The 17,593-nt window shown below is 39.6% G+C and overlaps 1 protein-coding gene and 1 pseudogene across 1 annotated transcript in view; both read left to right on the top strand.

Moving 5' to 3' along the window:
* CNBD1 (cyclic nucleotide binding domain containing 1) overlaps window positions 1–17,593 on the top strand; it is a 363,708-nt gene that overhangs the window by 159,302 nt on the left and 186,813 nt on the right. The gene's annotated exons all lie outside the window — the stretch shown is intronic.
* On the top strand, window positions 14,744–15,761 carry LOC121166181 (annotated as a pseudogene).

The following is a 17,593-nucleotide window of genomic DNA, read 5'->3' as shown; positions in this document are numbered from 1 at the left end:
TGTCTCTGGGTTTAATTTATAGCGGAATCACAGTCAGACATAGTGTACACACTTCATTTATGCTTTGAAACCTTCAGAGTAAAGTAAGGGTAGTTGTAGTTCCTTCTCTGTTATGTTTCAGTAAATGTCAAATGCAAAGCATGATACCCTGGAAGCCAGCAGGGAGAATTTTTACTGCCTTTTATGGACTGAGATGTTGTTTAGTTTGGATTTAGATTTCTGGAAAAAAACTGTTACTTTCTTAAAATAATACACTTGACAGCCTTTATTGGACATGATAAATTGATTAGAAGATAAGCTGCACTTTTTTTTAATAGCTTTCCTTTTGAGTATTATCTTTTTCTTGTTTTTCTTCGCATTGATTAGAAGTCTCTCTGCTGTTTTAGCCACCACAAATAACTCTTATCTTTTGCTTATGACTTTGCATCATAATCACTTGATTTTGTGTCTACGTCTTCCCTTAAATTTCCTGCTGGTAAATGCTTCCTATTCATCTTCCTAAGTTGACTTACGGCATTCACTCAATTATTTCCATCTGAGTGAATGAGTGTATATTTGTCCTTGTCTTTGAAATATCCCTTGCCTGCTTGTTTAATTGTATGTAACCTCGGAGGATATTAAGCAACAGATGTTAGGAAATTGAGCTTCTCTTGGCTCTTTCATTTGAGGCAGTAAGGCTTTGTCAGGTATGTTTAAATACCTAATTTGAGGACTGTTTTGTAGGAAAAGAAATGGGAGCTCTTTTGCTTGGGCACCATAACAAATAGCATAGACTGAGTCACACAGCAGAGCTTTGCGGGAAGGCCATATGCAAGATGAGGCTTCTAACCGGGGCCTTCTTCCTGGTTTGCATTTGGTATCTCCTCACTGTGTCCACCTGGAGAGAGAAAATGACAGTAACTGGTGATTCTTCCTAAATGGACATTAATCTTATCAGATTAGGGTTCTGTCCTTATTTGTTAGTGCAACATCATTTTATTTTTCCAAGAGCAATCAGATTGAGGATTAGAATTTCAACATAAGGTTTGGGGATACACGCCAATTCGTAGTAGCGGTAAGAATGAAGTGTATGAATTGGGGATATGAAAAAAATCAGGTGTTTTAAACATTTAAATTATTTTTTATACTAAATGGCTAATCACATAAGATTGAAATTGTAAAAAAAAATAAAAAGAGACTGCAAATAAATACTACGGCAGTTTTTATTCAAGTTTTTGCTTTTCAGCTGGAAGAGTATAAGGAAAATACCATGTACCTTCCTTCCATCTCCCTAGGCCAAGTGTTGCATTCCAGAATACAAGATGGAACATGGGCCCAGGTGGGAGAACAGAGTAGACAGAGATGAGAAATGTGTTTGTCCTGATTCTGCTGCTTTTTACTTTTTCACATCTTTAATCTACATTGCTGTTCCATATAATACTAACCTGAAAAGGAAGTTTGAAAAGATACATTTTAGTATCACAAACTAGGGTCTGAGACAACATATTTTGGAAGATCATGCTATTATTAAAGAAAGTAAGATAATTCATTAAACCACATGGCTTTCTCTTTATTTCACATGTATATCTCTTTTTTTTTTAAAGATTTATTTTTATTACTTTTTTATTGGAAAGGCGGATATACAGAGAGGAGAGACAGAGAGGAAGATCCTCCATCCGATGATTCACTCCCCAAGTGAGCCGCAACGGCCGATGCTATGCCAAGCCCAAGCCAGGAGCCTCTTCTGGGTCTCCCACGCGGGTGCAGGTTCCCAAAGCTTTGGGCTGTCCTCGACTGCTTTCCTGGGCCACAGGCAGGGAGCTGGAAGGGAAGCAGGGCTGCTGGGATAGAACTGGCGTCCATATGGGATCCCGGGTATGCAAGGTGAGGACCTTAACCACTTGCGCCACCGCGCCGGACACCATATGTATATCTCTTAAGTGCATATTTGGCATAAGCTTTTTTCTTTTTTTAAATTTGGAAGGCAGATTTTGCAGAGAGATGAAAAGCAGAGTAAGAGGCCTTTTACACACAGATTCCCTCCCCGAATGGCTGTAACAGCCAGAGCTGAACTGATCTGAAGCCAGGAGCCTCTTGTGTGTCTCCCACATGGGTGCAGGGTCTCAAGAATTTGGACCACCTTCTGCTGCTTTTCCTGGCCAAAAGTGGGAGCTGGGTTGGAAGTGGAGCAGCCAGGACACAGAACCAGTGCCTATATGGGGTGCTGGTGCCCCATGGTGCAGGATTAGCCAATTGCCTCACTGTATCAGCTTCTGATTTTTGATGCTAGAGATTTATTTTTCTTGGAAGGCAGAATTACAGAGAGAAGAAGAGATAAATATTCCCTCAGCTGATTCCCTGTTTGGATGGCCAGAACTGGGCCAACCCAAACCCAGGATCCAGGAGCGTCTTCCAGTTCTCCTTTGTGGGTGCAGGGGTCCAAGGAATTCAGCGACCCTGTGCTGTTTTCCCAGGCTGTATCAGCTGGATTGAAATGAGACAGCCAGCACATGAACTGGTGCCTGTATGGAATGATGGCACAAAAGGCACAGGATTACCAAACAGTGCCAACCATGCTGGTCCTAATTTGCTTCTCTTCAAAAAAGAATAAATGGAGATTGTTTATTTGGAAAGTCGTGGTAATATAGAGATAGGAAGAGACAGATCACATTTGGGGAATATTTTGTTGCAAATGAAATAGGAGTCATATATGCTGGTTCACTCCCCAGATGGTACCAATGGCCAATATTGAACCAGGCCAAAGCCAAGAGCCAAGAACTGTATCTGGCTCTCCCACATCATGCGGCAAGGATCCACGCACTTGGACCATCTTCTGCTTTTTACCAAGCTGTTAGCCAAAAGTTGGATGGGAGGTGCAGCAGCCAGGTTAAACAGGCACCCAAATGCGATGCTGGCCTTGCAGGTGGCAGCCACATTACTGGCCCTAATCATTAGCCTTTCACAACATAGAAAAGGCATTGCTGGCATTTAAAGGTGTTGTTCACATTTGGAGTTAAAGGAAAGAGTTGGGTTGTCTGAATATGCCCTTGTGTATTGAACCTTGTGTATCTCAGCTACACTTTACTTTCCCAATTCAACTCTGGTGTTACTACTACTACGTAATTCTATTTTTTTAAATTCCATATTTATGCCATTTTAGAATAATTTTTGAATTATCAGCTGGCCTGATCTGGATATTATTTTTGTGATGTACAAATGAGGAAACTATAGGATCATAGCTTTAGTAACATATATGAGTTCCCAGACTTCCCCAGTGGTAAAATTATGATTTATAACAAGTGACTCCGAAGACTGCTGCCTTTTCATATAAAACCCTTCAGTGTATACCCAGAAAAACATTTATGCGTCTTGGCTTGACAAGTCCTAGTCATATTTTTATAAACCATTAGAGATAATTACAGTCTTCACAGTAGGGTAGAAAGTAGTTGTGGGCTTTGATGCATGTCTGGCAGTGAAAAATAATACTTTATGATTTTGTCTTTGTTCTTCATTAGTTTACATCATGTTGAGCTTTCTGTCTTACTGATTCCTTCTGAAAAATCTGAGTACAAAGACTGCCACCACAAATGTGATTAGTTCGACTACCATTGCCTTGGTGCAATCTTCTGCTCTCATTGCCCCAGGTGATGGAGTTTTAGGGTTTCCTGCAGCGATCTGTAGCAAGGGAGATCTGTATTCTTGACACACTAACAGGTAAATTAACTTCATGATCTGTCAAAGTCCACTGGAGTCATCCTAATTTTGACTGTGTTGTGACACACTGCCCTTCTGAAGTATTTTGAGCGATTTGAAGATGGATGATACATAAATATGCACGTATAAAGATGACTATAACAGTGCTGTACTTCCCTTTGCATTTTGCTATAGGAAAAAAATTCCTTTATTTTGTCAAAAAAGTATCAGGAATGATCAATAACTCATGTTAAAAATAAGGAAATAAAATGATGAATTTTTATTTAAGCATCTCTAAGAGAAAATTATGTAACTCTTGAAAATTCCATGTAAAAGAATGATATTTAAAAAGACCTGAGTTCAAATAATAGGTTTTTCACATGCAAACCTTGCTCAGTTCTAGTAATTAAAGATGACAGTAAAACTAACTTTCAGGTTTTACTTTAATTTCTAAAAGATTCATCTATTTAGTTTAAAGATTTATTTATTTTCTTTATTTTTATTGGAAAGGCAGATATACAGAGGAGGAGGAGAGACAGAGAGGAAGATCTTCTGTCCAATGGTTCACTCCCCAAGTGAGCCGCAACTGCTGGAGTTGAGCCCTTACGAAGCCAGGAGCCAGGAGCTTTTTCCAGGTCTCCCACACAAGTGCAGAGTCCCAAGGCTTTGGGCTGTCCTTGACTGCTTTCCTAGGTCACAAGCAGAGAGCTGTATGGGAAGCAGGGCCACCGGGATTAGAACCTGTGCCCACAGGGGGTCCCAGCATGTGCAAGGCAAGGACTTTAACCACTATGCTATTGTGCTGGGTCCAGATTTCCAATATATGAATAAATATAATTATATCTGGCACTTTCAGACATGTTTTCCATTACATCTGGAACAGAAGGGAACTCTGCTCTTAAATGTTATACAGTTTTATTGATAAAGTTGAATAAACGGCTGAAGCCTGTACACTGGGACCAATGATATAATCAGTGCATGGCATACAAGGTAAAATTAACCTAGACTGAGGTACAACTTTACATACGAGTATGTAATAGCCATGTGAAGGGAAAAATTATTACTAAAGTCATGAAACAATTGATGGGTAGGCTTGGGTATGATTACACAAAGAGTATAAAGCACAAAGAACATTAGGAGTTTGGACTTCATCAAAGGTTTAAGAAGAATCACACAGGATTTTATTTATTTGCGTATTTTTGGTTTATAAATTCCACCACTATATGCCACCAAATTTGTGTAAGGTTCAATTCTATGTTCTAGAAACATAGTAATAAGAAAACTCAGGGCTATTATGCTTATGCTTGTATCCTAGTGAGAAAAGTCAGCATGATAGCATAAATACCTACATTATATTTGAAGCAACAATAGTGGTAGTATTTGACAAACAACAAAAATTGAAAAGCTAAGAAAATGGAGTGAGCATTATGACGCAGCAGTCAAACCTCATTTGGACAAAAGCATCCCATGGTTGAGTGCCTGGGTTCAATTCTGGCTGCTTTTCCCATGAACTTCCTCATTATGTGCACGTTGGGAGGCAATGTGGAATGACTCAACATGCTTGGGTTACTTGTATCCATGTTGGATGCCCAGATGGAGTCCCAACTGATGACTTTCACCTTGCCAGCTCCAGCTGTTGCAGCTTGCTGTATCTGGGAGTAAACTTTCGTATGAAAGAGAGAGTCTATCTCTCTGTAATTCTACTTTCAAAGAAAAATAAATGAGTGTGTATTTATATATGCATAGGTTGTCATTTTTGGGGGAGGGGGTGTGGATCCAGAATGGCTACGTCAGAATTAGGCAGAAGTGTGTTGGGGGAAGAAGCCATAAAGGCCACCTGGGACAGGTCTTAAACTCTTTACATCGCTGTGAAGGCTTAGCAGTTTTATAATAAGTGAATTGCAAACGAGTTGAATTGTTTTTCTAGACATATAATATTACCTGGTTTATATTTCAAGGGAATGAATTGGCTGATATTTTCAGATACAATGAAATGATGTGTGTGTGTGTGCATACAGTTTTCTTCTGATAGCACTTTTCAATGGAGGCATGCATACCTGTGAGCCAAGCTGTAAAGGCTTATGTTGTCAGAGAACAGAGCTAAAAGCTGGCAAAAATGACTGAAAATTTTAATAAAAAAAAAATCTGTAGAGAGCAGGGACTTAAAAATATGTATGTGAAATCTAGCAAATCCTTGTGTTCCAGTTGCATCACCTATGGTGGGAAAATTTTACTGGAAAAATTAGCATTTGGAGAAAAGCAAATGAGCTGAGAGTCCTTGACCATTGTAGGAGATGAATTTTGCAATTTTTATCTGACTATGTGGGAAAGCAAAACTTCAATATATCATGGATATGTGGACTAACTCCATTTCACAAAGTAACTGAGAGTAATGTGACTTATAAAAGGATACAGTGACAAATTGAGAGGAACTGGTAGCAGAATAGAGTGATGTGCAAGCCAGTGAAGATCTAACAGAGATAAGGTCATCTGTGTGGAGTTAGGGAGTTACTGTGATGGGAGGATCACCGGGAAATGAGAATCACTGCAAGATAAAAATGATTAATGAGATATAACATGGGTTCTCTTAATGGAAGCAAAGATGATGCTCTTGATCCATGGATGACATTTTTTTTTAAAGATTTATTTATTTTTTATTACAAAGTCAGATATACAGAGAGGAGAGAAAGAGAGGAAGATCTTCCATCCGATGATCCACTCCCCAAGTGAGCCACAACAGCTGGTGCTGTGCCAATCTGAAGCCGGGAACCAGGAACCTCTTCCTGGTCTCCGACGCAGGTGCAGGGTCCCAAGGCTTTGGGCCGTCCTTGACTGCTTTCCCAGGCCACAAGCAGGGAGCTGGATGGGAAGTGGAGCTGCTGGGACTAGAACCGGCACCCATGTGGGATCCTGGCATGTCAAGGAGAGGTCTTTAGCTGCTAGGCCACGCCGCCGGGCCCGTGGATGACATTTTTTCAGGCATGGAATCATATGAAAAGAACACAAGAGATATGGGTTTTGATGAAGAAGTAGATAAATTACGCATAAAGGGGCAAAAGCACAATAGTGATAAAAAATGCACCCAGGACTGGCAGTTCTAACATGATCAAAATCAAGTCAAATGGCAATTATGGAGCCAGAGAACCAAGGCCTTAGGCGCTTTGTGTCTGAAGCTGTAGTGTTAGAATTTAGTATTTCAAACTGAAGCACTTCTGGCCTATTTCCAGAATGATTATGAAAATAAGTTGAGGATAAGGCAATTGACAAGAGATCAAAGACAGGAATGGAAAGATCATTGGATGACCTCTTGCAATGGCTTGAAAATATTCTGATTCTGCAAAGCTGCACAGACAAGAGAACTGGAAAGAGGAAGCAATGTTCCGACATTAAGGTGTAGACATAAAGTATTGATCGGTGAGATAAATGGTTTCTTTACATGAGAGTGGAAGGTTGATGACCTGTTAAGTGTTCATGTTTTCTGAATTTAGTTCCCAATCTGCTGACTAGTATGAATTATAAAGACCTAATGAGCCTTATCTTCTTAGAATTGTATCTCAAAAATACATGAAATCTGTTTTGTATTTTTAAACTTATTTATATAAAGTGAACACATTTCATGTATTTCATAACTTAGATTTAGTAGTATAGTGATAATTCCCCCTACTGTCTTTCCTGCCCACATTACTGACCCACCCTCCCTGTGCCTTCTTGGTTTTTAAAAATTTTCTAATGATATACTGCAGGGTCTCCCCCACAGGTTCCTCTAGTATCCCATTGCCACAGGGGTTGAGCCTGCTGCCTGCCATCCTGTCTCCTGGCACATGAGAGACTGACGTGACAGGGGTTCCGTCTAAGCAGTTCTCCTTTACTTGTGAGCTACCCACTCTTACATAGACAGCGAACAGCCTCAGGCCAGGAATTCTAGGAATTCCAGGAGGGGAGAACTGGGATCTAATTGTTATCAGCACAACTGTGGAAGCCCCTTCCTATAGGCCAGGGGCAGGTGAGCGAAATGGCCCTGGCCAATCAGTCTTTACTTGAAACATCTTGACCCTTGCACTGGTTCATTCCCATGGCTCTGTCCTTGGCTGCCATCTTGCCTGCAGCATGTAACCCAGTGACCTTGACTGTTAGTTGCCATCTTGTTGACTTAGTGACATCTTCATTCCTGAGCCCCACAACGTACTTTCATTTTACTTTGCTATTACAGGATTAACAAACTACTATTCTTGAAGAGTGTAGACTCAGGTTGCAAACAATAATCAAATCTCACAATTTGAATCTTTCTCATTATTTTGTACCTTTTTTGTTACTAAAGGTCAGGGGAAATCTATTTATACATAATATATATAATGAATATATATAATATGTAACAATGAATATATATAATATATATTCTTTCTTTGGAGATTGGCTTGTTTAGTTAAGCCTAATGGTTTCTAGTTGTATTCTTTTTGTGGCAAAAGAGGACTTCATACTTTATATAAGTAAATGGTATTTCATAGTTTATATATATAGTATATATACATATGCCATATTTTCTCAATATTAATAGAAATTTTAAAGTCTTTTTTTTAAGGAAAAAAAAACGGGATAAAACTTGGATGAGCATTTTCCTTAGTTAAAACAACATTCATGATGACTACATATAATGTCAGAGCATTGGGTTCAAGTCCTGGCTATTTGGCCAATTCCTGCTTCCTGTTTAAATGTAGCCTGAAAGACAACAGGTGTTGGCTGAAGCAGATTAATCACCACCCTTCCAGTGGGAGGGCTGACTGAGTTTCCAGCTCCCAACTTCAGGCTAGTTCATTTGGTTGTGGACATTTGAGAAATGAACTAGCAGATGAGGGATAGATGTGTCTCTTTGTCTTTCAAATAAACCTGAAATAAAGGAGATTTATTGTTCAAGTAGAGTCCTTATATATGGTTACATAGGTGTGTGGATCTTCATCTACTGGTTATAAATAAAAATACTGTCACCATCCATAACACAATTTTCTTCAGACAGAAATACTACCTACCTAAGAAATTATAAACTGGTACAGAATGTTGTTATAAAACATGTGCCTTTAGAAATGAGTGATTGTGGGTCCATTGCTATAGTTCAGTGGCTAAATCCTCACTTTGCATGTGTCAGGTTCCCATATGGGTGCTGGCTCATGCCCCAGCTGCTCCATTTCCTGTCGGCTCCTTGCTTGTGGCCTGGGAAAGCAGTGGAGGAGGACCCAAAGCCTTGGCTACACTGTATGGGAGACCCGGAGGAAACTCAGATTCCCACTTTGGATCAGTTCAACTCCTGTCATTGTAGTCACTTGTGGATTGAACCTGTGGATGAAAGATCTTTCTCTTTATATCTTCTTCCATCTCTGTTAATCTGTTTTTCCAATAAAAATAATCTTCATAAAAAGGAAATTAATAATCTCATAATTATATCACAACATAATGTATCAGATGGCTATTGCAGGCAAAGATTTGCCATTCAATAATTTTTAAATTTTCTCTGTGTATGCATTTTAAGAGTTTATTTTACTTATATAGCATTAAATATATATTTTTATTTTATGTTGAAGATTAAAACAATATTATAGAATAGAAAATCTAAGAAAACACAGTAGTCTTCAAGTACTGTTTAAAATACATCACATTGGCATTTTAAATAGGTTTGTAATTTGTCCTCATCAAAACTGACAAATAGCCCTGAATGCTATTAAGTATTTAAAGGATAACAATTTATTCAATGATTTAAATGAAAATAAAGAAGTGTCTGGCTAAATAAAAACTAACATGTATGTTTAGTAGCCCATGGTAACATTATTCTCTTTAAAATAATGAAAATCATCAAAAGCAGTTAAGGATGCATTTGTGAATAATAAATGAACATCACAAATATGCATGTGAAACTCCAAATTAATACAAACATCAGACAGTGTCCTGTGTAATCAGGCTTTTGCTTTAGTGGGCACAGTAAGGAAGGAAATTAGACTCACATATTGTCTGAGAGTGGAGTAGCTACGATGCTATCAGTGTGAAGTTATCTCACATTTTTGTTACTTTCGTATCTCTATGCCATCCTCCATGGCCTCCAGAGCTTGCCCAGCCCTGGCCTCTCCTCCTATTCAGATGCTGGTTGTGTTCTGTCGCCAGGAGAAGGATAACACCTGTTGCAGCCTGGAGGTCTTTCTCCAGGTGTAGTCAGCACCACCTCATGCCATGAACTTGGGAGCCATGCCCTCACGCAACAGGTTATATGTCAGGGTAAGCTAGTTTAAATCATTCAAAATGCAGGTGGATTTTCCAGTCACATAGTCTGGGTGTCAGAGACCCTCAGTCTGAGTTTGCCTTTTTATTTTTTCTGGTCCCCAAAGGAGATCTCTTTGTCTTCACAACTGAGCAATCGTTGTCAATGCACATTTTGTGATGTTTGCCATCTAGAACATTTCTTTACATTGTCACATGCTTATGGAATTTGGTCCACCCGATGGAATGAGGCAAAGCCTATCTTTGACAGTTCTGACACTTGGAAACTCACTGTTTTATAAAAGCACTTGGCAGGGCAACTGTCATATCTCTGATATTCCCTCATGGCACTGAGCCTCACTGCTAAGTGAGTGATTTCTATCTACTTCTGGCATTTGAGACAAATATCTCATATTACTATAGAAGATGAATTCAAGTTGTAATCAAGTAATGGTTGCTATTTCTGCTTTTTAAGAACCATCTTGAACTTTTCAGTGCTTTAATTAAGATTCCATCCCTGGGTGCTTCTCTACTGTATGTCTTTTAGTGCCCAGAATTAGGACAAAAACAACATTTAACTAATTTTTGTTGAAACTAGAGGATAGAATGTTATTATACTGTACTTGTACATTGAATATAGATGTGTTTTAATGTTTCACTGTAGATTGCTCCTGTTTCTATACGTTATTTTAACTTTTCACCAGATCAAAAAAGTAACACAAATCAAATTTCTTTTTTGTAAGTAGTAGTATGCTCTTAAATCTGTGTATATGAAATACATGAAATTTGTTCATCTTACATGAACAGAAACTCTAAATGAAATAACTTGTTATAGAGGTCATTTCTTTTAGGTTATCTGTGAATATCATGCGTATTCTTTACTACATTGTTTTTAAAGCTGATCAGTTGAGAAAGCCCCCAAATTTAGTAGGAAACAGGGATTTCCAATGTGCAAAGGAACCTCCCCAAAGGAGTTGGTGTTTGAATTCCTTTACTAACATTCTTATTAATTCAATTCATGATTATGTGTCTGTATCTCCAGGTAGCACATTTTCTTATTTGTATGTGTTTCATTTACAAATAAAAGAATGCCATAGTGATTTTGTAATTATACAGTCATAATCTATTTCTTAATGGACAGAGCAAATTTCTTCTCTTCATGATGATGTGTTAATCTTGAGTCTAGATAATTTCCAGTGGTTGTATACCAAGATTTTTGTGGGTAGAATGTCATTTCAATCATTCTTTACTAGAAGTTATGCTGATAGATGATTGTTAGGCTCCCTGGTAGTCCAGGAGTTAGTGCTTTTAGATTTACTGAATACAGTTAACATAAAAACCTATGATATTATTTCAAACAAAATTTTGTTGTGTTCTCTGTTCTATGAAAAACAGAGCTCTGTGTTCAACACTGGATGCACGATCTTTACTTTTGTTCAAGCACTCAGTAATTTTCTTACTAATGTATGTAACAGAACCGTTCACATCTCTGATACACAATTGGGTGTGAGTCCCACTTTTAGATCCTGATTCTAGTATTCTGCTAAAGCATATGTAGCAGGCAGGGGATGATTTGGTGGTTGGATTCCTGATGTATACATGGGAGGCCTCAGTTGAACTTCTGTCTTCAGGTTTGTCCTGCCCGACCCTGTATATTGCAGACATTTGAGCAGGAAATCACCAGATGAGAGATCCATCGATGCATTATCTCTGTGGCTCTTTCTGTATTCCAGCTTCTCAAATGGAAAGGGGAAAAAAAGTGTAATTAGTTCTAATCCAGAAATGATGGATTAGTGAATCTTGATTGTGGCATTCAATGTTTATGGCGGTGATTCTGATACACTTCTGTTAAGAACCATTGTTCTTGGGATAGCATTGTGACACTGCATGTTAAGTTGCTGCACTGACATCCTATGTGAGTACCTGTTACAGTCCTGGTTGCTACATTTCTGATCCAGTTACCTGCTAATATCTGTGAGATCAACAGAGAACAATAGAACATTGTCCAGTGTCTGTGCTCTTGAGACCCACATGGGAAACCTGGATACAAATTTATGGGTTCATTGCTTCAGTCTGACCCGGGCTCAGCCTTTCATAACATTTGGAGAATGAACCAATGAGTGAAAGATAATTCTCTTGTATTTATTTATTCTCTCTTATATCTCTCTCCCTTTATCTATCCCTTTCTCTTTCTCTTTCTTTCACTTGCCCTTTGAATAAGTAAATCTTGATAAAGTAAGCCAATACTCTTAACTATTTGTTATCCAACCGTGTGCAAATCTGTACATTGCATTGGAAGGTATATGAGAGGAAGGGGCTAAAGGTTTTCAATGGGAGAATATAGACAGTCCAATTTTGAAGAATGAGATTATTTCTATTGTTGTAACCAACTTCATGTATCTTAAATTGTGGTACTCTTTGTCTGTGTTTGTATGCCATGTTACTTATGCCTCTACTCCTAATAATAATGAATTTCTTCTTTGTGTGAGGATGTTTTATGGCTTATTTTGTTTATACTGAAATGTTCTTTTTGCAGTTCAGATTCTTTAATCCCTTGGGCTGCAGTATAGCCCATCAATTCCTACAAGCTCTGATGAGATAAAAATGCAGCCCTATATAAAGAACAGAGGAAGATTTGCTGATAAATCTAATTTTCTGTAACATTTACTCTACTTACAATTTTTTTTAAAGATTTATTTACTTTTTAATTGCAAAGCCAGATATACAGAGAGGAGGAGAAACAGAGAGGAAGATCTTCCATTTGATGATTCACTCCACAAGCAACTGCAATAAGCCGGTGCTGTGCCGATCTGAAGCCAAGAGCCAGGAACCTTCTCCAGGTCTCCCACATGGAAGCAGGGTCCCAAGGCTCTGGGCCATTCTCAACTGCTTTCCCAGGCCACAGGCAGTAAGCTGGATGGGAAGTGGAGCTGCTGGGATTAGAACCGGCACCCATATGGGATCCTGCCACGTTCAAGGTGAGGATTTTAGCCACTAGCCCACTGCGCTGGACACTACTTACTATTATTAACTGATGAAGAAAGTTAGTGTTATCAGTTTATCATGTACAATCAGAACTAGTTTCAATTATGGAAAGATTTGGAATCTATAAAGAAGTCAAAGAGGTTAATATGAAATTTATTTCATCTCCCCTCACAGGTCATTTTATATTGTTTTTTGTTGATGGTAAAAAAATAAAAGCTGAAGTTAAATGCTTAGGATGTTGAGAAATAGGGGTGGCTCATTGAATTCCCGGGCCCATTTTGTCTTCAAATTGTGCTTCCAGTAACAGAGTCTTAGCTGACCTTTGATATCAAATTTTATGCACAAGAGATTGATGAATAATATTTTTGTGTGAAGTATATTTGGAACATTGTGTCCAATACTAGTGATTTTTACAGTAATATCTGAAGGAATGAAAACATTAATCATAACTCACATAAGTACCATTTATCATAAAATATCATAAAATAGCATTGCATTAATGACCTTTACCTGGTTTATAATAGAAGACTTAGATTTCTTTTCTGCCGAATCATAGCTAGATAGACTCAATAGTGATTGGCAGTAGAAAGAACAAAAATATTAGCATCCTTCGATTTATTTAGGATAGTTTTCTTTCCCAAGCCTCCTTGCCCTTGATTTTCCCGTATTACTTCTTTCAGGCATCTGACTACTCAAGCCATTTGTCACTCACAATGAATCTGTGCATGCTCTTGTCCACTTTTCTTTTTTAGTGTACAGATTCAGTGACCTGATATTTGGCAGTGTTCTTTCTAGAGGAAATCTAATGCCTTAAGGGGCCCCTTCAGTGAGCTCAGGGCATAGTCATAGTGCTTTCACAATGGTATGGTTCTTTACTGCAAACGGACATGCACTTGTTCTATAATGTTAGGGTGCCACTCTGTGAGGGCCCTGTTGAGGTTTGTGAAGCATTGCATATGGATTTTTTTCTATGACTGAATTTTATATACTGAATCTTCTGGAATATGCCTTTAGTCTATGGGTAGCCTATTTGCTGTTGTAACCTTTTATGATGATCACATAAAAGTGAGGCCTTCTCTGTCACCTTGTAGATGGATGAGAGCAATAATTGTGCTTTCTTAAAATCGATAGAGACCTACTCAATGTTTTGCCTAGTTTGTAGTAGATGGTGCAAGACATAATAACTTGTACTTCACAATGTAACGTACACTTGCAAAGGTCCAGTTGTTTGAGACAGCGCTGCTGCCTCCATTGGTTTAAATTTGCAGAAAGTTGGCATTAAGAGACAGAGACAGGTGTGGAACGCAAGCACTCCAATGTGGAACAGTTGTTTCTTTTTTTTTTTTTAAGATTTATTATTTTTATTGGAAAGTCAGATATACAGAGAGAAGAAATAGATCTTCTGTCCGGTGATTCACTCCCCAAGCACTGGGATGGCCAGTGCTGAGCTGATCTGAAGCCAGGAGCCAGGAGTTTCTTCCAGTTCTCCCACGTGGGTGCAGGGTCCCAAGGCTTTGGGCTGTCCTTGACTGCTTTCCCAGGCCATAAGCAGGGAGCTGGATGGGAAGTGGAGCTGCTGGGATTAGAACCGGTGCCCATATGAGATCCTGGTGCTTTCAAAATGAGGACTTTAGCTGCTAGGCCACTGCTCCGGGTCCTCATTAAGGCTTTTTATGCCCACTGTGGGCTCTGTGGCCCCGACCCTAGCAGTGCCCCAGTGGAGCAGGCACCGGGCATGGAGGAGCAGAGGGATAGGGCTGAGCCAAAGTGGCCGACATCCTTCACGATGAAAGATTTTGGAGGCATTCCTCTCTCCTCTGTTTAGTTGATAGTTCGGGTGGTAGAGATGGCTGATAGTGTCACAATCTTCTGCAGGACCTTGCCAAGGGTATGAAAGATTCCATCTGGGTTATCTGCACCATCTCAAAGCTAGATGCTCAAATCCTGCAAAAGAGAGAGCAACAGTGACGAAGAAGGGCAAGGATTGTCCCGGCACAGAGGAGAGCCCAGAGTGTAGAACGGAAGCAGGAGAGTGAGCCATGGATCATTAGCAGAATATCCCACTGCTGTGCTTGGAAAGCAGGAGTGTTTTGGTTCAGTCTCCTCTTGTTTTATCAGGTATTTATTCCAGTGCTTCAGTCAGTAACAGCTCTCATCATTGGTGATCCATCATTTCATGGAGATAATTGGTCATGGCTGGAATTCTTCCTCACGTCAATTTTCAGTGCTCTTTGGGTGTTCCTCCTGTTCATGCTCGGTAAAGTTGTGAATGCCATTTGGTTTCAGGATATAGCTGATTTGGCATTTGAGGTATCAGGGAGGAAACCTCACCCCTTCCCTAATGTGAGCAAAATCATTGCTGAGATGCTCTTCAACCTTTGCTGCAGGCTCTTTTCCTCATCCAGGGGATGTTTGTGAGTCTCTTTCCCATCCATCTTGTTGGCCAACTGGTTAGTCTCCTGCATATGTCCCTTCTCTAACTCCCTGTACTGCTTGGAATAGCTTTGGTTCAATAAAGGAATTAAAATGCACCAACGGCTGTCAGACATAGAAAGGAACTGGCCTTACTACTTTGGGTTTGGCTTACCCTTGACTTTTCTCACGGCAATGCAGTCCTCATGCATCATCAGTGGATGCCTCTTTTCCATCCTATTCCCTTTATTTATTTTCAGCGTTTATGAATCAAAGACCCAGTTGTGCCTCTTTTCCAGTTGCGCCTCTTCTCCCTGGTGGTCTTCTTAAGCAACAGACTCTTCCGCAAGACAGTCGACCTGCAGTCTGCATTGAGCAGCTCCACTTCTGCAGAAAAGTTCCCTTCATCACATGCGTCTCCTGCCAAACTGAAGGCTGCTGCAGGCCACTGAGTCGCCTGCCATCAGAGGGGCTGGCTGGGATTGGAAGGTGGCTGTGGCAGCTTTTCTTTAATCTCTGACACCACCATGCCTCACCCTGCCATACAGCCCCCAACTGGGGAAGGCAGGGCCCGCTCTGACAAGGGCCCTCTGCATGTTCCCTTTCCTCTGAGGAACTGTTGACCTTTGGTGTCTTTGGTGCACATAAAGCAGCATCTTCTTGACTCCAGTATGGATTTTTAACACCTGCGTGAGTCTGAAAGGACCACAGGTTTTCTGCAGCTATTTTCCAGCATTTTGCCAGCCGCTGTTCAGGGACTGGATTGACTCCTTTGTTTTCTCCCTGTGCCCTGGGCCCTCCCACCTCTCCTTCCTAACTCTTGCCAGCCTTGGATGAATGGGTTTTGTAACTGTAGCTGCTGTGTTTTGTGGATTTGTTGTTTTTGTTGTTTTTCTGTGAAGCACAGTCATCGGATGCAGGGGGATGGAGAGTCTCGGCTGCTCCCAGACACGCCCCATACAGCCATCACTGTCTGGTTTCTTGTAACTCAGGTTAGGCTTTCAGGTTAGGTTTTGCTCTCTCTTGCTCCACTGCAAAACACACCACACACACACACACACACACACACACACCCCACACACACACACAAACACTCCAAGCCTGAAGAGATGGGACAGGAGGAGGAAAGACCCTACAGACAGCTTGTTGGGTTTTGAGGAGGGGTTGTCTTTCTTCCCCTTGAAGGGGATGTAATTCTTTTCACTGGTACCTTTAAGGTTCCCCAGCCGTGGGGAGGTGCCAGCACAGGACAAGTGGCACTACAGAGAATGCTCAGAGAACCTGAACTTTTCAACTGTGGAGGGTGGACATTTACTGTTAGCACTGCCGGTTTGCCTGCTATTTCAGAGAAATATTGGGTGCTGAGAGTGGGAACTGAAGGCATAAACTTTTAAAACCCATGAAACCTGTGATTGGTTGATGTTTTCTTGTCATTTTAAGAGAAATATGTGTTGGGGGGTGGGATAGATGTCAAAATACTTGTACAATTTGAAAACAAGTCACAATTAAATGTGAGCTGGTCTCCTACTTTAAAAAAAATCATTAAGATTTTTTTTTTACTATGTTTTCACTACTCTAAAATATGGGCAATAGTTCCTAAAACTCAAAAGGATAAAGTGAAAGTCAATTTGTAAAAGATCCAGTAGAGTGTTTGGCTTATGTTGATAATGGATGTGGCATGTATTTATTTTATCAGGAGAAAAAGTTTATCTAATTCTATTTAACAAAGAATGATAATATGCTTGTCACAGAAGAAAATGTGACACTGTGTCTCTTTTCACAAAAATGAAGTAATGCATCCCAAGACTAACACTTTGTGTATGGATAAGGCAGCTGTTAAAATACTTTAGTCAATATTGTTACTTTTCAGAGAAAAAAAGTTACTACTGAAATTCCCTTTCAGCTTACTACCTAGTTGTTTTTTAAGTCTATTGGTAGTAATTTGCACATGAAGTGAAATTCTTCATACATATTTCAAAAAAAGTTAAGATGGATATTGGTATAACATTCTCGGTATGTAAATGATTCATTAAATCGCAAAGCAATAGAATATATAAATTTTGTCATTTACTTATTCTTCCCATTTCCTTTTGTTATTTCAATTTCATTTCCTCTTTTCCATATGGCTTTTTAACTATTAGTTCTTTTTCCTTTTCCTGCGATATGTTGATTCCTAATTATCTGTTGTTCCTATGTGGGAAGGACCTTACCAGTGTTACTCTATTGGACTTTATCTTCTGAAACTAAGGCGTTTACATATAGTTGATGACACCAATGCCAGTGT

Source organism: Ochotona curzoniae, unplaced genomic scaffold (assembly GCF_017591425.1).
Source record: "Ochotona curzoniae isolate NIBS_2020 unplaced genomic scaffold, NIBS_Ocur_1.0 contig_1071, whole genome shotgun sequence".
Lineage (NCBI taxonomy): Eukaryota > Metazoa > Chordata > Mammalia > Lagomorpha > Ochotonidae > Ochotona > Ochotona curzoniae.
This window is presented reverse-complemented; position numbering and strand designations above follow the sequence as displayed.